Below are 26,997 nucleotides of genomic sequence, written 5' to 3' on the forward strand. Positions count from 1 at the left end.
CTGTGCCTGGGGTTGGCGGTCGTGCAGGCACAGATTTCGGATGTGCTGAGGGTGCTGGCTAGTACCCGACTGGCCCCATGACATTGGGAGGGGACGTCTCAGGTCTCGATCTCCCCTCAGTGGATCCCTGGGTCCTGCTCCTTGAGCTCCCACCTCCTTAGGGACAGGTCTTGGACGTGGAGGCTGACTGAGTTTGATGTCCAGAGCTAGAGCTGTGGGAGAAGAAAAATTTGCCACAGGCCAGCCTTGCCATGTGCCTAAGTGGGCACGAAAGCTTCCTAGAGATTCCCTAAGAAGTCACAGCATCGGAGTCTTCTCTGAAGTCTCCAAGATGGGTGGTGTGAGACCAGCCATTGATCCAGGCCCAGCCCCAGCTCTGTGGGACTCCTCCCTGTGTGGCTCAGCACCACGTCGCCACGCTCACAGGCATTAGCCCCAGCCAACTCACCTCCGTGCTCTGCCGTACTGAGTTCCAGGTCTTCCTGCTGCATCCGAGGCAGGGCATCTCGGAGCTCTGGGTCACAGCCGGCTGTGCTGAGCTCCATGGCAGCCTGAGACTGGGCCCCGGGGTGTGTGCTGGGTGGCGTCTGGGCAGCAAGTCTTTCCCGCCTCCTCCTAATCGCCAGGTGGGTTGAGCCCTCCGTGATCAGGCTCACCTGGAGCCTGCACTGGGCCTCCCAGGCAGGGGGCCGATGCTCTGAGCCCTCCCTTTGGGAGGTGGATGTGGTGTGCCCCTCGGACGATCTGCAATTACAGTAACCATCAGCCAGCCCCGCTTCAATATTTCTGAGCTGAGCCTGGCCAGGATGGCTGCTGCTTTTACCCACCTGCCCTTCTACTCCCAGAAAGACCAGAGAGACGTGTGTCTCAGATACGCACCCGGGAATTCGGAGACCCCCATGAGGGCGTGAGGTCAGCCTGGGCAGCCAGCTCTGCCCGGACTCTGACCATGCCACCCAGCCTGCTCTCCCCTGGGGTGTGGACACAAGCATCCCACGGGCTCCTGAACCATATGCGGCTGGGCGTGCTTGAGGCAGACACACCCCAAGAAACCCCCATCCACACACAGGGAAAGGCCTCAGGCTTCCCTGGGTGGGATGGGAGAGGTGGCTGGACCTGGCCTGGGCCTCCCCTGTTACCTTTCTGTCCCTTCGGGCAAAGGGACAGAGGCCTCTGGGGGGACCCCTGAGCCAGCGTCGACTGCATTCCCACACACTTGGCCTGTGAGCTCGCCTGAGGTCCCGGCCTCTGGGCAGGGGCAAACAGCAAAACATCTTGATAGAAAGCGATCTGTCCAGGGGCTCCTCTCCGCTGGCCAGGCCTGGATACACGGGTTGCGGGTTCTGTTGGGTTCTGTTGCCAGGAAATGACATCATTTCCTGGTTCGTGTCTGAGGTCCCTTCCACAAAGCTCCCCAAGGGAACCTCTGTGTTTCTGGCTGTTCCCCCACTTCCTTAGGCCATGTGCAGGCACAGTGACACCCACACAGCCCACCCCACAGCCTTGGGGAGACCTGGGTGCAGCCAGGGCCTGAGCTCTGAGGACACAGCTGCTTTCAGCCCAGGCTTCTTCTTCTCAGAAGGGATGTGGCCCTGGGCAAGCCATGTGCCCTGCAGGGTTTCCTGTCTCTCCATCTGCAGAGTGCGGCTCACTCTCCCATTTCCTGCCTAGGTCTGTCAACCTACGAACAGCTCCAGTGCCTGTTCAAACTTTGGGCCGCTCTCACATGGAGCTTGGACACTGAGACTTCCCAAAGGATGGATTCAACACAGGGCTGACCTAACACAGAAAAGGGCAGAATCAGTCCTGGATGGGCTATGTCACCTGGGAAAAGGCAGTTCCCTTCCTGCCTATTTCTTGACCACCGGGTTGGGAGGACCAGAAAGTCATATTCAGACATCGCCCCCTCTGATATCAACCTTCCTCGTCCCACTCAAGTGTCCCACTCAGCCTCGAGGGGAGGGGAGGCCTCCCAACAGTGGCTCCACGCATCCTTGTCTTTGAGTCCCATCATCGTGGGTCATTTTACCACTTGCAAGAGAATAGGCACAGTCATTTTTTCCAAATTCAAGAGAGATTCATTCAAATTCTGTGAAATCGACTCATTTGCTCTCTACATTGTTCAGTCTCTCTCCCTCGTTTCCTCTCTTTCCTGACCTTTCCAAATTCAGTCTGTCTCTTCCACTCTGTGTCTCTCCTGTGGATGCTCGCATGCCTGTGAAGGCATGTACGCATGTCTATTTTTGGCCTAGGCTGAGGCTTTAGGGTTTCATTTTGAGTGAGGTAAAGGTTTGGGGTTGGAGTTGGTGTTAGGGGAAGGGTTAGGTCTGGGGTTTGTTTTGGGAGACTTAGTGGTGTGAGTTCTCATTCACTTACATAATAACCCCTTCTCCGATAATCTGCTTGCAAATATGCTTGTGTGTTCACTTTGTTACCATTTTGATTTGTGAATGCTTAGCTTTTCTGTTTGCAAAGCTGCTCAAGTGGATGGAAGCTGGTGGGTGTCCCTTGGTTTCCTGTTTCCTTGAATTGAAGAGACCCAATTTTGCTTCCCCCACACACACACATGTTGAGAAATCCCTGACAAGGGGGACCCTATGGCCCCTGCTTATTTCCAGGAGTTTCATCACTTCAGGCTTTGCGTTGATGTGTTTCACTGAATCTGACGTGTTCTGAGACCAAAACCAATGTGATTGTTTAGATGGAACCATCTCCATTTCCCACGTCCTTTCGTTGCAGAGGCTCTTGTTCGCATTCTCATCACCTCCCCTCCTTTGGCGTCAATGAATTGACCATAGAAGCTTGGGTTTAGTTCTGGACCATCAATTCCATTCCATGGATCTGGTTCTGCGTGTTTCGTTTCTTCCCAGTACCATGCTGTCCTGTTATCCTGGTGTGATATTCAAATTGGCTATCAGGCAGCCTGCTATGTCCATTTCAGGACTTTGCAGCAGATTGCTTTGGCTCTTTTGTCTCCTTTGTGTTTCCATAGACATTTTGGAATTCTTTGGTTATAATGCCCTGAGAGCAGCAGTTGGTATTTTGAGAGGAATAGCGTGGAACCTCTGTAATGTCCCACTGTGTGAATCGGGGGGATGGGGAACTGACATCATCTTACCAGGAGGAATTCTTCTGCTCCATGAGCATAGCTTATTTTCCATTGGATTTGTGGGCTTCACCTTCTTTCATTCATCTCTTGCAGTTCTCTGAGAAGAGGGACTTCCCTCCTGGGTTAGATGGACTCCTAGCTATTGCCTTTCAGTGAATGTCACTGTCGGTGGGGTTGATCCTTGCCTTGTCCTTCTAAGCGTTTGCAGTGAGTGTTAGAAATGCCAAGGATTTCTCTTCCCCAACCTCACTGTCCATCTCTCTGAGCTTCTTTGTAGAACAGGCCAAGTCCAGGGTCCCATGAGTCTCGGGGAGTGCAGCTAGACCGTGTTTCTCAGGCCCTCAATGCTGGGCATCACGCGGTGTACTCTCTGTGTCCTTTCCTTCGCCTGGGGTCCCTTCACAGTCCTCTCCTTCAGGCTCGGTTGTGTTCATGTCATTTGTGTATTAGGAGCCAAATCCTGCCTAAGTTCTGTGTCTGTAAACAGTTGTCTCCCAGCTTGGGAGGTGTCGTTTGTGTTTTACAGACCGTATTTCCCAGAGTCCAAATCTTGGTTAGACACCGTTTACTGTGTTCCCTGGTTACTCTTTGTGTAATGCCTTACTGTATTGTGTGTGGAGACTCAGAGCTCATGTCTAATGTCTGCTTCATTTCCTTCTGGATTTGTGAACCGTTTTGCATGGAACGTATGTCTAGGAATCATTTGAAGTGCATTTGTTGAGAGGTGTCAAGTTTCCATGGACATGCATGTCATCCCTCTCGTTTCCAAATGCGTTGCTCATAAACTCTTTTGTAGACCTTCTTGGAAAGATGGGGGTTTTTCAGCTTGCATTTCCTCAGATGAATGGATTCAGCAGCTCTAGCAGCAGGGCCGCTGTGTCCAGTGAAAAGGGAGTCGGGTGTGGCCTCCCTTTCAGCACCGATCCCCAGGTCGGGTTGACAGGGTGCTGATCTTCCATCTTTGAGCCAGAGGCCACAAGCATCCTTGAGTGTCCTTGGCTGTGTGAGTAGTTGAAGTGAGTTTCGACTCCACAGGTGCCCAGCAGGCCTGCAGTTTCGGACCGCCAGAGGTGAGCATTTCAGAGGAGAGGAACAACCGTGCCAGAAGTGGAGTGGGATCCACCCTGAGGGTGGGCACTTATCGTCAAGAGATGCTCCTGTGGGACTTTGATGGGTCTGTCACACTCTTCTGCCAGAGAGCGAGAGAAATGTCTATGGGCCCTGCTAGGCCCTCCACTCCCTCTCGTGGTCCTGAAGCTTGGTGGTCACCATCCTGAGCACCTAGCTCTGAGATGATGACCAGCACCACTTGCACTGTGTTTGCCTTTGCCCGCATGTCCATGCGAAGCGTCAGGCTGTCTCTGAGCTACACTAGCCATGTGCATTGCCTCTCATTGGACCTGCACAAGTTTCTTCTGTTTCCTTCCCGAGCACTGATTTTCTCCAGCGTGTGGGGGCCACAAGGATGGTGGGTCTTTCTCTGGCCTTGTGTTCTGAGGAATATTTGTCCCTTTGTTGGTGTGGGTTTATCTTTCCATTTCTCCTGCCTGGTTTATTGCTGTGAGTTTGTTTGTATCGGCGGAAGAACTCAGCCTTTCTCTTGTGCCTGAGGTGTCCCACTTGCTACAGGAATGCTACATGGAGATTCTGAACACATTTGCCGAGAGGGCTTCGTTTGGCAGATGACATCTTGAAAGGATCTACCTGGTCCTATTAGATACCCAAAGGATCCTTCAAATGACGTAGAAACCAGAATTCTCTAGTTTGGTCTTCCAATTTGTGGGGAATCAGCACAATCCCCTGGAGAAAGGAAAAGCTACCGACTCCAGGATTCTGACCTAGAGAATTCCATGGACTGTAGAATTCACGGGAATGCCAAGACTAACAATACTGAGAGACTATAATATTCACCTTTAGTCAGAGCAAAATCCAGTTTCCTCTCATTTTAGTGATTGGCATTGACTGGGAACCCCGAAAGGATGGGAAGAAATGCAGAGAGAAGACGACTCAATGTTGTCAGGCGGAGGAGAGTTGGATGGGGACTGCTTGCCATGAATCGAGGATTTTTTTTTTTTAAAGTGAGGGTGAATAGAATGAGGGCCTCCCAATGTAGACAGTGGTGATGCTTACACAGCATTATGAAGGCCTCCATATTCCCAACTGGCATAAACGAAGGAAGCTTTATTGACACAAACTTAGGAGCAAAATATACAGAAAGCTGTAAAAGAAAATAAAGAGGAGGAGAAAAATGCCTAGGACCCTGATGAAAATCAGCTCAGGTTAAGGAAAGTCAGTCTCCCCTGGGTGGGGAGGGAGTGGACAGCATCCATGGAGAACATACAGGGATGGAGGCTGCAGCGCCAACCGCGCCCCTGGATGATTTGGTTGCCGAAGGGCTCTTGGTTTCTGTCCAGAGCAGGGTCCTGTTCTCCCTGTAGGGGTGGGACAGTCATGGTGGGCGTCTGAGTCCTTTGCAGGAGCCAGGGCAGGCTGCCTCTGCAAATGTGGTCACTCAGGCCTTGACTGGGGTTCTGCTGCCAAAGCCTGAGTAGGAGCAAGTGCACGTGGAGGTGGAGTTTCTGGAAGGCCGGGTGGGACATCGGGGCCTGGGGCTGGGGGTCATCCTGGCACAGAAATCCGATGTGCTGAGGGTGCTGGCCAGTACCCGGCTGGTACCATGTCATTGGTAGGGGAAGTCTCAGGTCTCGGTCTCCCTTCACTGGATCCGTGGGTCCTGCACTTGGACCTCTCTCCTCCTCCTTAGTGACAGGTCTTGGACTTGGAGGCTGGCTGAGTTTGATGTCCAGAGCTAGAGCTGGGGGAGAAGAAGAGTTTGCCACAGGCCAGCCTTGCCATGTGCCTAAGTGGGCCAGAAAGCTTCCTAGAGATTCGCTAAGAATGCCCAGCATCGGAGTCTCCTCTGCAGTATCCAACATGGGTGGTGTGAGGCCAGCCTTTGGTCCAGGCCCAGCCCCAGCTCTGGGAGACTCCTCTCTCTGTGATTCAGCACCGCCTCCCCACACTCACATGGAGCAGCCCCAGCCGCCTCACCTCTGTGCTCTGTCCTGCTGGGCTCCAGGTCCTCCAGCTGCCTCCGAGGCAGGGCTTCTCAGAGCTCTGGGTCAGAGCCAGCTGTGCTGAGTTCCGTGGCAGCCTGAGACTGGGCCCCGGGTTGTGTGCTGGGTGGTGTCTGAGCAGCAGGCCTTGCCCTCTTCCTCTTCAACGCCATTTGGGCTGAGCCCTCCGAGGCCACTCTCACCTGGAGCCTGTACTTAGCCTCCAGGGCAGGGGGCTGGTGCGCTGAGCCCTCCCTCTGGAAGGTGGATAGGGTGTGCCCCTCAGGGGCACCTCAGTTGGGACGATATGCAATGATAGTGACCATCAGCCAGCCCTGCATCGATATTTCTGAGCTGTGCCTGGCCAGGATGGCTGCTGTTTCGGCCTGCCTGCCCTTCTGCTCCAAGAAAGACCAGAGACACAAGTATCTGCTCAGATACCCACCCAGAAGGACGGAGAACCTCATGAGGGTGTGCGGCCAGCATGGGCAGCTGGCACTGCCCGGACTCTCCTCATGCCACCCAGCCTGCTCTCCCCTGGGGTGTGGCCACAAGCAGCCCATGGACTCCTGACCCTCATGTGGCTGGGTTTGCTTGAGTTCGACACACCCGGAGAAACCCCCATCCACACACAGGGAAAGGCCTCATTCTTCCCCGCGTGGGACTGTAGATGTGGCTGGACCCGGTCTGGGGCTCCCCTGGTACCTTACTGTTCCTTCGGGCAAAGGGCCAGAGGCCTCTCGAGGAGGGGGTTGCCTGAGCCAGCATCGACCGCATTCCCACACACTCTGCCTGTGAGCTCTCCTGAGGCCCCGGTCTCTTAGCAGGGGCAAGCAGCAGAACATCTTGACAGCAAGTGATCTGGCTTGGGGCTCCTTTCCGCTGGGGAGGCCTGGATACATGGGTTGCGGGTTCTGTTGGGTTCTGTTTCCAGGAAGTGACATCATTTCCTGGGTTCGTGGCTGAGGTCCCTTCCACAAGCTCCCAAAGGGAACCTCTGGTTTCTGGCTGTTCCCCAACGCCCTTAGTCCACGTGCAGGCAAAGTGACACCTACACACCCCATCCAACAGCCTTGGGGAGAACTTGGTTCAGCCAGAGCCTGAGCTCTGAGAACAAAGCTGCTTTCAACCCAGGCTCCTTCTTCTCAGGAGTGATGTGGCCCTGGGCAAGACATGTGCCCCGCAGGGTTTCCCCAGTCTCTCCGTGTGCAGAGTGGGGGTCCCTCTCCCATCTCCTGCCTAGGTCTGTCAGCCGACGAAGAGCTCCAGTGCCTGTTCAAATTTTGGGCCACCATCAAAATGAGCTTGGACACAGACTTCCCAAAGGAAGGATTCCTCACCGGGCTGACCTAGCACAGAGTGGGGCAGAATCAGGCCTGGAAGGGCTCTGGGACCTGGGCGAAGGCAGTCCCCTTCCTGCCTATTTCTTGACCCCCACATTGGGAGGATCCAAAGGTCATATTCAGACATCGCCCCTTCTGATATCAACCTTCCTCGTCCTACTCAAGTGTCCCACTCAGCCTCGAGGGGTGGGGGAGGCTGTTCCAACAGTGGCTCCCCACATCCTTGTCTGTGAGTCTAATCATCGAGGGGGAATAGGCACTGTCATTGTTTCCATCCTCAGGAGAGATTCATGCAAATTCTGTGAAATTGACTCATTTCCTCTCTCCATTGTTCAGTCTCTGTCCCTCGTTTCGTCTCTTTTATGACCTGTCCAAATTCAGTCTGTCTCTTCTTCTCTGTGTCTCTCCTGTGGATGCTCACAAACTGTGAATGCATGTACACATGTATAATATTGACCTAGGGTGAGGCTATAGTTTTTTCCTTTCGAGTGAGGTAATGATTTGGGACTGGAGTTTGTGTGAGGGGAAGGGATTCGTCTGTGGTTAATTCTGGGAGATTAGTGGTGGGATTTCTCACTCTCATTTACGAAGGAACCCCTTCGCCGATATTCTGCTTGGAAATATTCTTCTGTGTTCAGTTTGTTACCATTTTGATTTGTGAATGCTTAGCTTTTCTGTTGCATAGCTGTTCAAATGGATGCAAGCCCATTGGTGTCCTTTGGTTTCCTGTTTCCTTGACTTGAAGACACCCAATTTTGCTTCACCCCCCACACATGTTGAGAAGTCCCTGACATTAAGGAGCCAATGTCCCTTGTTTATTTCCAGGACTTTCATCTCTTCAATTTTGCGTTGATGTGTTTCACTGAATCTGAGGTGTTATGAGACCAAAAGCCAATGTGATTTTTCAGATGGAACCGTCTCCAATTATCATTGTCTTTCGTTGCAGAGGCTCTTGTTCCCGTTCGTATTGTGTACCCTCCTTTGGCATCGAGGAATTGACCATAGAAGCTTGGGTTTATTTCTGGACCCTCAATTCCATTCCATGGATCTGGTTCTGCGTGTTTCATTTCTTCCCAGTACCATGCTGTCCTGATGATCCTACTGTGATAGTCTAACTGGCTATCAGGCAGCCTGTGATGTCCATTTCATGACTTTGCGGCAGATTGCATTGACTCCTTTGACTCCTAATATTTCCATAGACATTTTGGAATTCTTTGGTTATATTACCCTGAGAACAGCTGTTGGTATTTTGAGAGGAATAGCGTGGAAACTCTGGATTGCCCCACGGTGGGGGTCGGGGGGAGGGGGAACCGACATCATCTTACCAGGAAGAATTCTTTTGATCCGTGAGCACAGCTTATTTTCCATTGGATTGGTGGGCTTCACCTTCTTTCATCCATCTCTTGCAGTTCTCTGAGAACAGGGGCTTCCCTCCCGGGTTAGATGGACTCCTAGCTATTGCCTTTCAGGGAATGTCACCGTCGGTGGGGTTGATATTTGCCTTCTCCTTCTGTTTGCTGTGAGTGATAGAAATGCCAAGGATTTCTCTTCCCCTTCCTCACTGTCCATCTCTCTGAGCCTCCAGGTAGAACAGGCCAAGTCCAGGGTAACATGCGTCTCGGGAAGTGCAGCTAGATCGTATTTCTCAGGCCTTCAATGCTGGGCATCATTCGGTGTACTTTCCGTGTCCCTTCCTTCATCTGCTGTCCTTTCAGACCCCTCCTTCAGGCTCGTTTGTGATCATGTGTTTTGTGTATTAAGAGCCAAATCCTACCTAAGTTCTGTGTATGCAAACAGTTGTCTCCCAACGTGGGATGTCTCGTTTGCATTTTTCAGAAGGTCTTTCCCAGAGTCCAAATCTTGGATTTGACAAAGTTCACTGTTCCCTTGTTACTCTTTGTGTAGTGCCATTTTGTATTGTGTGTGAAGACTCAGAGCTCATGTCTAATGTCTGCTCCATTTCCTTCTGGATTTGTGATCCGTTTTGCATGGAACATATGTCTAGGAATCATTTGTAGTGCATTTGTTGAGACGTGTCAAGTTTCCATGGACCTGCATGTCATCAACTCTGGTTTGCAAACGTGTTGTTCCTAAACCCATTTGGAGAACTTCTGGGAAAGATGCGGGGTTTTTTTAGCCTGCAATTCCACAGTTGAATGGATGCAGCAGCTCTAGCAGCAGGAAGTCTAATTGCTTAAATTCTTAAGAGAAATCCCACATTCCCTCTTCAAACTCGAAAGAATACTCAGCACCCTATATGCAACTCAAAGAGTTCCCCGAGATACCCGACCAACCTCGAGAGGAGCAGCGAGGTTCCTGCCACAACTCAAGAAGAGAGCAGTTTTCCACTCGTCATGTCGAGGTGAGGATCGATTCCCCTTCTTTGTCTGGAAATTAATCCCGATGTTCCTGTTGAATGTGAAGAGGAGGCCTATGTCCCCTTGAAACTCGAGAGGACCCTGGGGAGTCGTGTCGCAATTCAAAAAACACGGATTATGTCATCCGCTCGAATAAGGACTGATTCCACTGTGTTGATTCAAAGAGAACTCCCGGGATCAAGTAACACCAATAAGGGAGGCCTGACTTTGCAGGTGCATCATGGAGGAAAAGCCCCAGGACAGAAATTGAACTCAACAGGAGGCCTCCCACCCCTTGGACAACTCGAAAAGATAGCGGAGTTTCAAGCCTCAACAAGAGACGTGGCATGACTCCCGTGTTGAAACTTCATAGGAAGACTGAGACCCATGTCAGAACTGGAGAGACACCCTGAGGTTAGCGCCTGAAATTCAGATCAGACCCTATTCCCCTGCACTGACTCGAAAGACATCCCAAAGGCTTCTCACAGCTCAAAAGGATTCCGGACTTCTCAGAGACAACTTGAGATGCTCTGTGAGGCCTCTTTTGCAACTCGAGGGATCTGAAAGTTTCCTGCCCCCAACCTAGACACACTCTGGCATTACCCCTTTCAATGTGAATTGAAGCCCGATTCCTCTGCATTGACTCGAGAACAATCACGACCTTCCTCTTGCAAATTGACTTCCTTGAGGCAACACAAGTGTCTCCCTGAGTTCCTGGCGTAACTCGAACGGAAATCCAAACTTCCCTTCGCAACTCGCCAAAAACCACGAGAAGCCCCAGGCAACTTCACAGGCCCTTTTTTTCCTGCAGCACCTGGAGAGCAATCCCGAGTTGACTATCAAGATAACATAGGAGGCTTGAATCCCTATTTAAAATTCAAGTGGCTCACAGAATACCCATCTTCAGTCGAGTGAAACCCTGAGTTTCCATCCACTGTTCAAGAAGAGCTCTTTTTTCCCCACCTCCTCATGATATGATCGTTAAAACCCTGTTTCAAATTTAGAGGAATCCTTTCTTCCTCTCCCACCACAAGATAAGGCCTCTGTCTCCTATTGAAACTCGAGGGCACTCCCGAGGGTCCTGATGCAAGGATAAAGGACTCTGTGTTCCACCTCCAATCAAAGTAGGTCCTGATGATCTAGCAAAGTTCCAATGGAAAACCGACGATCCCCTCACAATGTGATGGGAATCCTGACACCCATACTGAGCCTATAAAAAAAGCCCTAATGGACAGCTTGATCACGACAAGAGTACTGGTTCCCATTTTAAAACTCGAAAGGAAAGCAGAATTCCATGCCTCAAATCGAGACGAAACCTGACTCCCCAGCAGAACCTTCATAGCAACCCTGAGATCCCTGTCGCCACTGGATAGGAAAACACAGTTGATCGACTCAATGCAAGATGGGGCCCTATTGCTCTACTGTGCCTGGAGGGAAATCCCGAGGTTCCTGTTTCAACACGAGAGGAATCTTGACTTCCCTGGGGCAACACGAGCGAGTTCATATGGTCCCCGTCACAATTTGAGAAGAATACCAAGCTTTCCGCCGCAACCCGAGAAAAACAACCTGATTCTCCACGCAATGCGTGATGAGGAACATTTCCACTGCAGAGTCTCAAGAGAAATCCCAAATTCCCGCTTGAAATTTGAATGGGTACTTGACACCCTTTATACAACTCAAAACTTCCCCGACATAGCCGTCCCCACTGAAGAGGAGCACACAGTTTATGTACACAACGCTAGATGCGGCCCTATTCCTCTACCACACCTCGAGAGAAATCCCGAGGTTCCCCTTCCAACACAAAATGAGACCTGACTTCCCTGGAACGACACGAGCGAGTTCCTGAATTCCCCGTCGCTGCTCAAGAGGAACCCAAAGCTTCCCACCACAACTCGAGAAAAATCACAAGATTCTGCCTTCAAGGCGAGATGTTCAACATTTCCGTCGGCAACTCTCAGGAGAAATCCCACATTCCCGCTTAAAACTCGACAGGTTACTTAACATCCCTTAGGCGACTCAAAAGTGACACTGACATAACCATTCCAGAAAATTAGAGATATCAAGGGAATATTTCATGCAAAGATGGGCTCGATAAAGGACATAAATGGTATGGACCTAACAGAAGCCGAAGATATTAAGAAGAGGTGGAAAGAATACACAGAGGAACTGTACAAAAATGATCTTCAGGACAAAGATAATCACGATGGTGTGATCACTCACCTGGAACCAGACATCTTGAAATGTGAAGTCAAGTGGGCCTTAGAGAGCATCACTACAAACAAAGCTGGTGGAGGTGATGGAATTCCAATTGAGCTATTTCAAATCCTGAAAGATGATGCTGTGAAAGTGCTTCACTCAATATGCCAGCAAATTTGGAAAACTCAGCAGTGGCCACAGGACTGGAAAAGGTCAGTCTTCATTCCAATCCCAAAGAAAGGAAATGCCAAAGAATGCCCAAACTACAGCACAATCGCACTCATCTCACACGCTACTTAAGTCATGCTCAAAATTCTCCAAGTCAAGCTTCAGCAATATGTGAACCGTGAACTCCCAGATGTTCAAGAAGGTTTTAGAAAAGGCAGAGGCACCAGAGATCAAATTGCCAACATCCGCTGAATCATGGAGAAACCAAGAGAGTTCCAGGAAAATATCTATTTCTGCTTCATTGACTATGCCAAAGCCTTTGACTGTGTCGATCACAATAAACTGTGGAACATTCTGGAAAAGATGGGAATACCAGACCACCTGACCTGCCTCTTGAGGAACCTTTATGCAGGTCAGGAAGCAACAGTTAGAACTGGACATGGAACAACAAACTGGTTCCAAATAGGAAAAGGAGTACGTCAAGGTTGTATATTATCACCCTGCTTATTTAATTTATATGCAGAGGACCTCATGAGGAACGCTGGGCTGGAAGAAGCACAAGCTGGAATCAAGATTGCTGGGAGAAATATCAATAACCTCAGATATGCAGATGACGCCACCCTTATGGCAGAAAGTAAAGAGGAATTCAAAGGCCTCTTGATGAAAGTGAAAGAGGAGAGTGAAAATTTGGCTTGAAGCTCAACATTCAGAAAACGAAGATCATGGCATCTGGTCCCATCACTTCATGGGAAATAGATGATGAATCCTTGGAAACCGTCAGACTTTCATTTTTGGAGGGCTCGAAGAAAACTGCAGATGCTAATTGCAGCCAGGAAATTAAAAGATGCTTACTCCTTGGAAGGAAATTTATAACCAACCTAGATAGCATATTAAAAAGCAGAGACATTACTTTGGAAAACAAGTTCCGTCTAGTCAAGGTTATGATTTTTCCCGTTGTCATGTATGGATGTGAGAGTTGGACTGTGAAGAAAGCTGATCGCCGAAGAACTGATGCTTTTGAACTGTGGTGCTGGAGAAGACTCTTGAGAGTCCCTTGGACTGCAGGGAGATCCATCCAGTCCATTCTAAAGGAAATCAATCCTGGGTGTTCATTGGAAGGACTGATGCTAAAGCCGAAACTCCAATACTTTGGCCACCTCATGTGACGTGTTGACTCACTGGAAAAGAGTCTGATGCTGGGAGGGATTGGGGGTGGGAGGAGACGTAGACGACGGAGAATGAGATGGCTGGATGGCATCACCGACTTGATGGACATGAGATTGAATGAACTGTGGGAAAAGGTGATGGACAGAGAGGACTGGCGTGCTGTGAATCATGGGGTCACAAACAGTGGGAGAGGACTGAGCGACTGAACTGAACTGAACCGAGAGGAACACCGAATTTCCTGCCACAACTGACAAAGTGTCCCATTTTCCAGTCCTCTTTTCCAGATGAAAGTCGATTCCCCCGCTTTGTCTGGAATGGAATCCGGACGTTCCCGTCGCACAGTACGGTAACACCTTGAAACTCGGAAGAATTCCGGGTTTCAAAACACAATTGGAAAAGTTACCAATGTTCCCACCCACTCGAGATATTGTCTGATTCCACTGCACAGATTCAAATGTATCCTCGAATATCAACTCACAAGACGAGTGGAGACCTGTCTCCTGAGGATTTTCAACAAAATCTCCAGGTAACATTTAACTCAATTGTGGCCTAACACTCCTTTTACAACTCGAGAAGAAAGTGGAGTACCATGTCTGAACACGAGACGAGGCCTGACTCCCCAAGACAATTTTGAGAGCAACCCTTTCGCTACTGGAGAGGAATTCTGAGTTAAACGTACTCAAATCTAGATGCAGACCTACTTCTCTGCAGTGACTCCAAAGGAATCCCTAGGTTCCACTTGCAAATGGAAAGGCGTTCTGACTTCCCAGAAACAACACAGGAGGCTCCCTTATATAGCCATCGTCACTCGAGAGGATCACCACATTTCCCACGGCAACTCAAGAATAACCTCGAAATTCCTCTTTCAAAGCAAGATGATGCCCCCTTTTTTTCTTCCTACAGCACGTAGACAAAAGTCCCAAGTTCCTTCTCTAAATTCGATTAGGCTTGAGTTCCTTGATGCCACTTAAGGGTCTCCCATAGCTACCAGTCCCAATGAGAGAAGAAAACCGATTTTCCCCACCACAATTTAAGAAAAGGCCAGTGATCACACCTCAGCTGAAGATAATGAGCGTTCCACGTTCAACTGAAGAGGGATCCCAATTTCACCTCGTACCACAGGATGAGTCCTGTCACATCTATTTACTCTTGAGGGCAACACTGTAGATACTGCAGCATGTTCAAAGGACTCCGAGTTCACACTCAACTAGAGATGAGTCATATTGTGTTTGCAGCAGCTCCAGTGGAACACGGAGTATCAACTTGCAACATGATCGGAGGCATGAATTCCCTGCTGAGACTCTTGAAATAGCGCAAATTTCCCGCTAAAACAGAAAGCAGACCTGATAGTCCTTTTACAACTCGGGGGTAAAGTAGAGCTCCCTCCTCAACAAAGACTAGGCTTGATTCCCCAGTGCAACCATCAGAGCAACACCAAGATCCATGTGGTCACTTGAAAGGAATAACTGAGTTTACCCACTCAAGTCTAAATGTGGCCCTCATGCCCTGCAGCGACTCCAACGGAATTGCAAACAGGAAAGGAGACCTGACTTCCCTGAGGCAAAACTAACAAGTCCAAGTGGTTCCCGTCATAATGCGAGAATACCTCCAAGCTTCAAGCCGCAACTCCAGATAAACCATGAAATTCTCCACTCCACGCGACAGGACACCCTTTTCTGCTGCAGCGTCTTAAGAGAAGTCCCACATTCCCTCTTCAAACTCGAAAGGATACTCGGCACACTATAGGCAACTGAAGAGTTTCCCCGAGATACCCGGCTAAACTCAAGAGGAGCAGCGAGGTTCCTGCCACAGCTAAAGAAGAAACCCGTTTTCCACTCGTCATCTCAAGGTGAGGATCGATTGCCCTGCTTCGTATGGAAATTAATCCAGATGTTTCTGTCAAATCTGAAGAGGAGGCCTATGTCCTCTTAAAACTCGAGAGGACCCGGGGAGTCATGCCACAATTCAAAAATACACCAATTTAACCATCCGCTCAATATAAGGACTGATTCCACCGTCCCAATTCAAAGGGAACTCCCAGGATCAAGTAACACCACACAGGGAGGCCTGATTTCCCAGGTGCATCATAGAGAAAAAGCCCCAGGACAGAAAATCAACTCAACAGGAGGCCGACCACCCCTTTTACAACTCGAAAAGTTAGTGGAGTTCCATGCCTCAACAAGAGACTTGGCATAACTCCCCTTTTGAAACTTCGTAAGAACACTGTGATCCATGTAAGAACTGGAGAGGCACACTGAGGGTAGCGCCTCAACTCCAGATGAGACCCTATTTCCCTGCACTGTCTCGAAAGGCATCCCAAAGGCTCTCCACACTACAAAAGGTTTCTGGACTTCCCAGAGACAACTTGAGAGGATCCGTGAGGCCCCTTTTGCAACTCGAGGGATCCAAAAGATTCCTGACCAAATTCGAGAAACACTTTGGGATAACCCACTTTCAATGTGAATTGAAGCCCGATTCCTCTGCATTGACTCGAGATCAATCACGAACTTCCCCTCACAACTTTTCTTCCCTGAGGCAATATGAGTGCTTCCCTGAGTTCCCTGGGATAACTCGAAATGAAAGCCATACTTCCCTTTGCCATCGCCATATACCACGAGAAGCCCCGAGCAACGTCACTTGAGGCCCTTTTTTCCTACAGTGCCTGGAGAGCAATCCCAAGTTCTCTCTCAAGATACCACAGGAGACTTGAATCCCTTTTTACAATTGAAGAGGCTCCCAGAATATCCATCTTCAATTGAGAGAAAAGCCCCGTTTCTGTGCCCAGCTCTAGAAGAGCTCTGTATTCCCCACGTCCTCACGATATGAGCATTCAAACTCTGCTTCAACTCTAGATGTATCCTTTCTTCTTCTCCCACCACAGGAGGAGGCCTCTGTCTCCTATTGAAACTCAAGTGCCCTCCCGCGGAAGCTGCTGAGGACTCTGAGTTCCACCTCCAATCGAGGTAAGTCCTGATGATCTAGCAAAGCTCCAATGGAACACCGACTATCCCCTCACAACATGATGAGAAACCTGACACCCATGCTCAGCCGAGAGAAAAAGCCCTAATGAACCTCCTGATCAAGACACAAAGAATGATTCCCCTTTTACAACTAGAAAGGAACAGAGAATTCCATGCTTCAAATCGAGATGAAGCCTGACTCCCCAGTAGAACCTTCATAGCAGCCCCGAGATCCCTGTCGCCACTGGAAAAGAACACAGAGTTGACAGACTCAACGCTAGATGCGGCCCTATTCCTCTGCTGCACCTCGAGAGAAATCCCGAGTTTCCCCTTCCAACACGAAAGGAGACCTGACTTTCCTGGGGCAACACGAGCGATTTCATATGGTTCCCATCACATCTGGAGAAGAACCCCAAGCTTACCGCTGCAACTAGAGAAAAACCATCAGATTTTCCCCTCAATGGGAGATGAGAAATTTTTCCGCTGCAAAGTCTCAAGAGAAATCCTACATTCTCGCTTGAAATTCGATCAAGTACTTGACACCCTTTATGCGAATCAAAACTTCCCCGACAGAGCTGTCCCCACTGAAGAGGAGCACACAGTTTAGGTACACAATGCTAGATGCGGCCCTATTTCTCTGCCGCACCTCGAGGGGAATCCCGAGGTTCCCTTTCAACACGAAAGGAGACCTGACTTCCCTGTAGCAACATCATCGAGTTCCAGAGGTCCCCGTCGCAAATCGAGAGGGAGCCCAAGCTTCTTGCCACAACTAGAGAATAACCATAAAAATCTGCCCTCAAAGAGAGATGAGGAATATTTCCACTGCAGAATCTCAAGAGAAATCCCACATTCTCGCTTGAAATTCAAACGGGTATTTGATACCCTTTATGCGACCCCAAAACTTCCCGGACATAGCCGTCCACATTGAACCGGAGCACACAATTTACGTACACAACACTAGATGCGGCCCTTTACCTCCCACGAGCCTCGAGAGGAATACTGAGGTTCCCCTTCAAACAGCAAATGAGTACTAACTTCCCTGGGACAACGTGAACGAGTTCCTGAGTTCCCCGTCTCAACTCGCAGGGAACCCCTAGCTTTCCGCCGCAAGTCAAGAAAAACGACAGCGTTCCCCCATCAATGTGAGATGAGGAAATTTTCTGCTGCAGAATATCAAGAGAAATCCTAAATTCCCGCTAGAAATTCGAAAGGGTACTTGACACAATTTATGGAACTCAAAAAGTTCCCTAACATAGCCGTCCCCACTGGATAGGAGTACACAATTAACGGACTCAACACGAGATGAGGGCCTATTCCCATTTAATGGCTCAAGAGTAACCCCGGAATTCCCCTTCCAACCCAAAAGGGGACAAGACATCCCTGAAGCAACACGAGCGAGTTCCTGAGGTCCACGGCGCAACTCGAGAGGGAACCCAAGCTTCCCGCCTCAACTGGAGAAAAACCAAGATTCTGCCCTCAAGGCAAGATGAGGAATATTTCCGTAGCAGATTCACCAGAGAAATCCACATTCCCACTTGAAACTCGACAGGTTACTGAACATCCTTCATGCGACTCAAAAATTAAACCGACATACACAGCCCCAGTCGAGAGGAACACCGAGTTTTGTGCCACATTGACAAATTGTCCCGTTTTCCAGTCATCTTTTCCAGATGAGAGTAGATTCCTCTGCTTTCTCTGGAATGGAATCCGGACCTTCAGGTCGCACTGCACGAGGAGGTGGGTACCGCCTTGAAACTCAGGAGGATCCCCAGGTTTTCAAAACACAAATGGAAAAGGTACGGATGTCAAAACCCACTTGAGATATTGTCTGATTCTACTGCATAGATTCAAATGTATCCTCGAGTATCAACTCATAAGACGAGTGGAGACCTGACTCCCTGAGCATACTCGATATAATCTCCAGGTAAAATTCAACTCTAATGTGTCCTAACACCCATTTTACAACTCGAGAAGAAAGTGCAGTTCGATGTCTGAACAATAGAAGAGGCCTGATTCCCCAGGTGAATTTTGAGAGCAACCCCGAGATACTTGTTGCCACTGGCAAGGAACACACAGCTGAACGAATCAACACTAAATGCCGCCCTATTCCTCTGCTGTGCCTCGAGAGGAATCCGGAGGTTCACCTTCCAACACGATAGGAAACCTGACTTCCCTGGGGCAACACGAGGGATTTCCTGAGGTCCCCGTCACAACTCGAGAAGAACCCAATTCTTCCCGCCGCACTCGTGAAACACCAAAACATTATGCCCTCAATGCAAAATGAGGAAATTTTCCGCTGCAGAATCTCAAGAGAAATCCCACATTCCCGCTTGAAATTCGAACGGGTACTTGAAACTCTTTATGCGACTCAAAAAATTCCCCAACATAGCCATCCACATTGATGTGGAGCACACAATTTTCCTACACAACACTAGATAACGACCCTATTCTTCTCCCGTGCCTCTAGATGAATCCTGAGGTTCCCCTTCCAACATCAAAGAGATCCAACTTCCCTGGAACAACGCGAGTGAGTTCCTGACATTCCCATAGCAACTCGAGAGGAACCTAAAGCTTTCCGCCTCAACTCGTGAAAAACGACAAAGTTCCCCCATCTATGCAAGATGAGGAAATTTTCTGCTGCAGAATCTCAAGAGAAATCCCACATTCCCTCTTGAAACTCAAAGAGGTATTTGACACCCTTTATGCGACTCAAAAATCTCCCTTACATAGCCGTCCCCACTGGAGAGGAGCACACAATTTACGGACTCAACTCAAGATGAGGCCTTAAGCTCATTTAACGGCTCGAGAGTAATCCCAAAGTTCCCCTTCCAACACAAAAGGTGACCAGACTTCCCTGAAGAAACACAAGAGAGTTCCTGAGGTCCCCAGCCCAAATCGAGAAGGACCCCAAGCTTCCTGCCGCATCTCAAGAAAAACCACAAGATTCTACCCTCAAGGCGAGATGAGGAACATTTCCGTTGCAGCTTCGCAGGAGCAATTCCACATTCCCACTTGAAACTCGACAGGTTACTGAATATCCTTTACGCGACTCAAAAATTAAACCGACATACACAGCCCCAATCCAGCGGAATACCGAGTTTCCTGCCACAGTGACAAATTACCCCGTTTTCCAGTCCTCTTTTCCAGATGAGAGAGTCGATTCCTCTGCTTTCTCTGGAATGGAATCTGGATGTTCTGGTCGCACAGTACGAGGAGGCGGGTACCAATTTGAAACTCGGGAGGATCCCCAGGTTTTCAACACACAAATGGAAAAGGTACGGATGTCACCACCCACTGGAAATATTGTCTGATTCTACTGCACAGATTCAAATGTAGCCTTGAGTATCAACTCAGAAGACGAGTGGAGACCTGACTCCCTGAGCATACTCGATACAATCTTCAGTTACTAAATCAACTCTCATGGGGCCTAACACCCGTTTTACAACTCGAGAAGAAAGCGCAGTTCCATGTCTGAACAAGAGACGAGGGATGAATCCCCTGGAAAATTTTGAGAGCAACCGCGTTTAGGAGCCCGACAGTGACCACGAGAGAGAATGGTTAAGGAAGCATAGATGTGCCTGCAAACAAGACTCTCTGCTTGGGCAGAGCATGCTTGAAAACAGGATGTTCTTCCAGGAAGCCTGCACACAATATTCAAGGTTAATGCTCTGCTCGCATACGAGGGAACATGCCCTCCTTAGAAAAAAGGAAGAGGCTGGAGTTCTGGGCAAGCTTTGCAGTAAACATGATGTGGTCACTTCCTCCCTTTGTTCCTCCAGTCCTTGAAATGTGCTTAGTTTTTGTCCTTATTTGGTAGAAGAATGCATTGCTTAGATTTTGATATGTGCCCAGCTACTGGGGTATAAAATTAAACCACAAGGGGGCTTGCGCAGAATTTTACCTCTGGCCGGAGTTGTGTCTTTGTCTGTCTTTTGTGTGTCTTGTCTTTGTGTCATTTAGCCCACAACATCTGGCGCCCAACGTGGGGCCCAAGTGAAACCGAAAGGGTGAGTACCCCCTCGGGAATTGTAAGTCCAAGGCAGGGGAACTTTCGGGAAAATTATGGGGAATTCCCCATCAGCAAAGGCACAATACATGGAGCTAGTCAAAGGACTTCTCCACTCCATCGGGGTAAAGGCATCTAGTCGTCATTTATCAGACTTATTTCCCCTTGTGGGGCAGCATTGTTATTGGTTTAAGTGCCAACCTAGAGTACAATTAAACTTAAAGGAATGGAAACTAATACAGAAAGAATTACGGCAACAGCATCAGAAGGGTAACATAATTCTTTTGAAATTGTGGACTCTATGTAGTGCTATCACTCAAGCACTTGCATTGCTGTCTGATTCTACTGCACAGATTCAAATGTATCCTCGAGTATCAATTCACAGGATGAGTGGACACCTGACTCGCAGAGCATACACGATAAAATCTCCAGGTAAAAATTCAAATCTAATGTGACCTAACGCCTCTTTTACTACTCGAGAAGAAAGCGCAGTTCGATATCTTAACATGAGATGAGGCCTGACATCCCAGGTGAATTTTGAGACCAACCCCGAGATCCCTGTCGTCACAAACAAGGAACACACAGTTGACCGACTCAACACTAGATGCGGCCCTATTCCCCTGCTGTGCCTTGAGAGGAATCTCGAGGTTCCCCTTCCAACATGACAGGAGACCTGACTTACCTGGGGCAACAAGAGCGAGTTCCTGAGGTCCCCGTCGCAACTCGAGGGGATCCCCTAACTTTCTGCTGCAACTCAAGAAAAATGAAAATGTTCCCCCATCAATACGAGATGAGGAACATTTCTTCTGCTGAATCTCAAGAGAAATCCCACATTACCGCTTGAAACTTGAACGGGTACATGACACCATTTATGTGACTCAAAAAGTTCCCTAACATAGCCGTCCACACTGGAGAGAAACACAAAATTTAGGGACTCACCTCGAGATGACCCTATTCCCATTTAATGGCTCGAGAGTAATCCCGAAGTTCCCCTTCCAACAAGATAGGAGACCTAACTTCCCTGGGGCAACACGAGCGAGTTCCTGAGATCCCAGTCGCAACGTGAGAAGGACCCCAATCTTCCCGCCAGAAATCGAGAAACACGACAAAATTATCCCATCAATGGGAGATGAGGAATTTTCCACTGCAGAGTCTCAAGAGAAATCCCACATTCCCGCTTGAAACTCAAACGGGAATTTCATACCCTTTAGGCGACTCAAGACATTCCTTGACACATCTCTCCCCACTTGAGAGGAGAACACAATTTATGGACTCAACTTTAGATGAGGCCCTATTCCCATTCCACGCCTCGAGAGTAATCCCGGTGACCCCTACCAAAAAAAAAAAGGAAACTTGACTTCCCAGGGACTACCCGAGCGAGTTCTTGAGGTCCCTGTCGCAATTCAAGAAGGACCCCAAGCTTCCAGTCGCAATTCGAGAAAAACCACAAGATTCTGCACTCAAGGTGGGATGACGAATATTTCGCCCACAGAGTCTCAAGAGAAATCCCACATTAACGCTTGAAACTCGAACGCGTACTGAACACCCTTTATGCGACTCAAGACTTTCCCTGGCATAGCTCTCCCCACTTGAGAGGAGAAAATAGTTTATCGACTCAACTTAAGATGAAGCCCTATTCTCATTCCACGACTCGAGAGTAATCCCGATGTTCCATTACCAAAATGAAAGGAGACCTGACTTACCAGGGACTACACGAGCGAGTTCCTGAGGACCCTGTTCCAACTAGAGAAGGACCCCAAGCTTACCGCCAAAACTCGTGAAAAACCACAAGATTCTGCACTCAAGGTGAGATGACGAAAATTGCCCCTGCAGAGTCTCAAGAGAAACCCCACATTCCCGCTTGAAACCCGAATGCGAACTTCACACCCTTTATGCGATTCAAGACATTCCCTGACATAGCTGTCCCCACTTGAGAGGAGAACACAATTTATGGACTCAACTTTAGATGAGGCCCTATTCACATTCCACACCTAGAGAGTAATTCCGATGTTCCCCTACCAAAACGAAAGGAGACCTGACTTCCCAGGGACTACACGAGCGAGTTCATGAGGTCCCTGTCGCAACTCAAGAAGGACCCCAAATTCCTGCTGCAACTCGAAAAAAAACACAAGATTCTGCACTCAAGGTGAGATGAGGAAAATTTCCCCTGCAGAGTCTCAAGGGAAACCCCACATTCCCTCTTGAAACACGAACGGGTAATTCACACCCTTTATAAGACTCAAGACATTCCCTGACATAGCTGTGCTGACTTCAGAGGAGAACACAATTTATGGACAAAACTTTAGATGAGGGTGAGATGAGGAAAATTTCCCATGCAGAGTCGCAATAGAAATCCTACATTCTCGATTGAAACTCGAACGAGTACTACACAGTATTTATACGATCCAAGACAATCCCTGACATAGCTTTCCCCATTTGAGAGGAGATTACAATTTATGGACTCAAATTTCAATGAGTCCCTATTCCCATTCGACGTCTCGAGAGTAATCCCCTTGTTCCCCTACCAAAAGGAAAGGAGACCTGACTTCCCAGGGATTACTCAAGCGAGTTCCTGAGGTCCCTGTCGCAACTCAAGAAGGACCCCAAGCTTCCCGCCGCAACTCGTTAAAAACCACAATTTGTGCACTCAAAGTGAGGTGAGGAAAATTTCCCCTGCAGAGTATCAAGAGAAATCCCACATTTCCCCTTGAAACTCAAACGGGTACATGACACCTTTATGCGACTCAAGACATTCCCTGACATAGCTGTCCCCACTTGAGAGGAGAACACAATTTATGGACTCAACTTTAGATGAGGCCCTATTCCCATTCCACACGTCGAGAGTAATCGCGATGTTCCCCTATCAAAATGAAAGGAAACCTGACTTCCCAGGGACTACAAGAGCGAGTTACTGAGTTCCCTGTCGCAACTCAAGAAGGACCCCAATCTTCTCGCAGCAACTCGAGAAAAATCACAAGATTCTGCACCCAAGGTGAGATGACGAACATTTACCCTGCAGAGTCTCAAGAGAAACTCCACATTCCCACTTGAAACCCGAACGCGAACTTCACACCCTTGATGCGATTCAAGACATTCCCTCACATAGCTGTCCCCACTTGGAGGAGAACACAATATATGGACTCAACATTAGATGAGGCCCTATTCACATTCCACGCCTAGAGAGTAATCCCGAAGTTCCCCTACCAAAACGAAAGGAGACCTGACTTCCCAGGGAATACACAAGTGAGTTCCTGAGGTCCCTGTCGCAACTCGAGAAAAACACCAAGCTTCCTGCCGCAACTCGAGAAAAACCACAAAATTCTGCACTGAAGGTGAGATGAGGAAAATTTCCCTTTCGGAGTCTCAAGGGAAATCCCACATTCCCTCTTGAAACTCGAACAGGTAATTCACACCCTTTATACGACTCAAGACATTCCCTGACATAACTGTCCCGACATCAGAGGAGAACACAATTTATGGACTCAACTTTAGATGAGGCCCTATTACTGCTCATTGCCTCAACAGTAATCCCGAAGTTCCCCTACCAAAACGAAAGGAGACCTGACATCCCAGAGACTACACGCGTGAGTTCCTAAGTTCTATGTCACAACTCGAGATGGACCCCAAGGTTTCCACCTCAACTCGAGAAAAACCACAAAATTCAGCACTCAATGTGAGATGAGGAAACTTTCCCCTGCATAGTATCAAGAGAAATCCGACATTTCCACTTGAAACGCGAACTGCTACTTGATACCCTTTATGCGAATCAAGAAATTCCCTGACATAGCTGTCCCCACTTGAGAGGAGAACACAATTAATGGACTCAACTTTAGATGAGGCCCTATTCACATTCCACGCCTAGAGAGTAAAGCCGATGTTCCCGTACCAAAAGGAAAGGAGACCTGACTTCCCTGGTACTACCAGAGTGAGTTCCTGAGGTCCCTATCGCAACTCAAGAAGGACAAGAAGTTTCGAGCTGCAACTCGAGAAAAACCACAAGTTTTGCACTGAAGGTAGAAGAGGAAAATTTCCCCTGCAGAGTTTCAAGGGAAATCCCACATTCCCCCTTGAAACGCGAACGGGTTCTTGACATCCATTTTGCGATTAAGACATTCCCTGACATAGCTGTCCCCACTTGAGAGGAGAACACAAATTATGGACTCAAATTACATGAGGCCCTATTCCTACACCACGCCTCGAGAGTAATCCCGATGTTCCCCTACCAAAATGAACGGAGATCTGACTTCCCAGGGACTACACAAGAGAGTTCCTGAGGTCCCTATGGCAACTCGAGAAGGACTCCAAGTTTACCGCCACAACTCGTGAAATAGCACAAGATTCTGCACTCAAGGTGAGATGAGGAAAATTTCCCCTGCAGATTCTCAAGAAAAATCCCACATTCCCGCTTGAAACTCGAAAGTGTACTTGACGCCCTTTATACCACTCAAGACATTCCCTGACATAGCTGTCCCCACTTGAGAGGAGAGCACAGTTTATGCACTCAACTTTAGATATGGCCCTATACCCATTCGATCCCTCGAGAGTAATCCCGATGTTCCCCTGATAAAAACGAAAGGAGACCTGACTTCACAGCACTAAATGAGCGAGTACCTTAGGTCCCTGTCAGAACTCGAGGAGGACCCCAATCTTCCCGCTGCAACTCGAGAAAAACCACAGGATTCTGCACTCAAGGTGAGATGAAGAAAATTTCCCCTGCAGAGTCTCAAGAGAAATCCCGCATTCCAGCTTGAAACTCGAAAGGGTACTTGACACCGTTTATGCGACTCAAGACATTCCCTGGCATAGCTCTCCCCACTTGAGAGGAGAACACAATTTATGGACTCAACTTTAGAGGAATCCCTATTAACATTCCTCGCCTCGAGAGTAATCCCTGTGTTCCCCTACAATAAAGAAAGGAGACCTGACTTCCCAGGGACTACACTAGCGAGTTCCTGATTTCCCTGTCGCAACTTGAGAACGACCCCAAGCTTCCCGCCGCTACTCGAAAAAAACCACAAGATTGTGCACTCAAGGTGAGATGAGGAAACTTTCCTCTGCAGAGTCTCAAGAGAAACACCACATTCCTGCTTGAAACTTGAACGGGTACAGAAACCCTTTATGCGACTCAAGACATTCCCTGACAAGCTGTCACCACTTGACAGGAGAACAGACTTTAGCTCTCAAATTTAGATGAGGCCCTATTCCCACTCCACGCCTCAAGAGTAATCCTGATGTTCCCGTACCAAAATGAAGGGAGACCTGACTTCCCAGGGATGACACTAGCGATTAACTTAGGTCACTGTTGCCCCTGGAGAAGGACCCCAAGCTTCCCGCCACAACTCAAGAGAAACCAGAAGATTCTGCACTCAAGGTGTGATGAGGAAAATATCCCCTGCAGATACTCAAGAAAAATCGCACATTCCCGCTTGAAACTCGAACGGGTACTTCACATCCCTTTTGCGACTCAAGACATTCCCTGACATATTTGTCCCCACTTGAGAGGAGAACACAATTAATGGAGTCAGCTTTAGATGAGGCCCTATTCCCATTGCAGGCCTCGAGAGTTATCCCGATGTTCCCTACCAAAAAGGAATGAGATTGACTTCCAAGGCACTACATGAGCGAGTTCCTGAGGTCCCGATAGCATCTCGAGAAGGATATCAAACTTCCCGCCGCAACTCGAGAAAAAGCACAAGATTCTGCACTCAAGGTGAGATGAAGAAACTTTCACCTGCAGAGTCTCAAGGCAAATCCCACATTCCCTCTTGAAACTTGAACGGGAAATTCACACCCTTTATACGACTCAAGACATTCCCTGACATAGCTGTCCTGACTTCAGAGGAGAACACAATTTATGGACAAAATTTTAGATGAGGCCCTATTCCCATTCCATGCCTCGAGAAAAATCCTGATGTTCCCATACCAAAATGAAAGGAGACCTGACTACCCAGGGAATACAGGAGCGATTTCCTGAGGTCCCTGTTCCAACTCTAGAAGGACCCCATGCTTCCCGCCGCAACTCGAGATAAACCACTAAATTCTGCACTCAGTGTGAGATGAGGAAAATTTCCCTTGCAGAGTCTCAAGAAAAATCCCACATTCCCACTTGTAACTCGAACGGGTACATCACACCCTTTATGCAACTCAAGACATTCACTGAAATAGCTCTCCCCAGTTGAAAGGAGAACACAATTAATGGACTCAGTTTTAGTGGAGGCCCTATTCCCATTCCATCCCTCAAGAGTAATTCCGATGTTCCAATAGCTAAAGGAAAGGAGACCTGACTTCCCAGGAATTACTTGAGCGAGTTCCTGAGGTCCCTGTCGCAACTCGAGAAACACCCCAAGGTTCCTGCTGCAACTCGAGAAAAACAACCTAATTCTGCACTCAAGGTGAGATGAGGAAAATTTCCCCTGCAGATTCTCAAGAGAAATCGCACATTCCCACTTGAAACTCGAATGGGTACTTCACATCCTTTATGCGACTAAAGACATTCACTGACATAGATGTTCAAACTTGAGAGGAGAACACAATTTATGGATTCAACTTTAGATGGGGCCCTATACAGATTCCACGCCTCGAGAGTAATCCCCATATTCCCCTACCAAAATGAAAGGAGACTTGACTTCCCAGCA

This window comes from Moschus berezovskii, chromosome 22, assembly GCF_049115385.1.
Source record: "Moschus berezovskii isolate FMDL1 chromosome 22, NW_MosBer_1.0, whole genome shotgun sequence".
In the NCBI taxonomy this organism is placed as follows: domain Eukaryota; kingdom Metazoa; phylum Chordata; class Mammalia; order Artiodactyla; family Moschidae; genus Moschus; species Moschus berezovskii.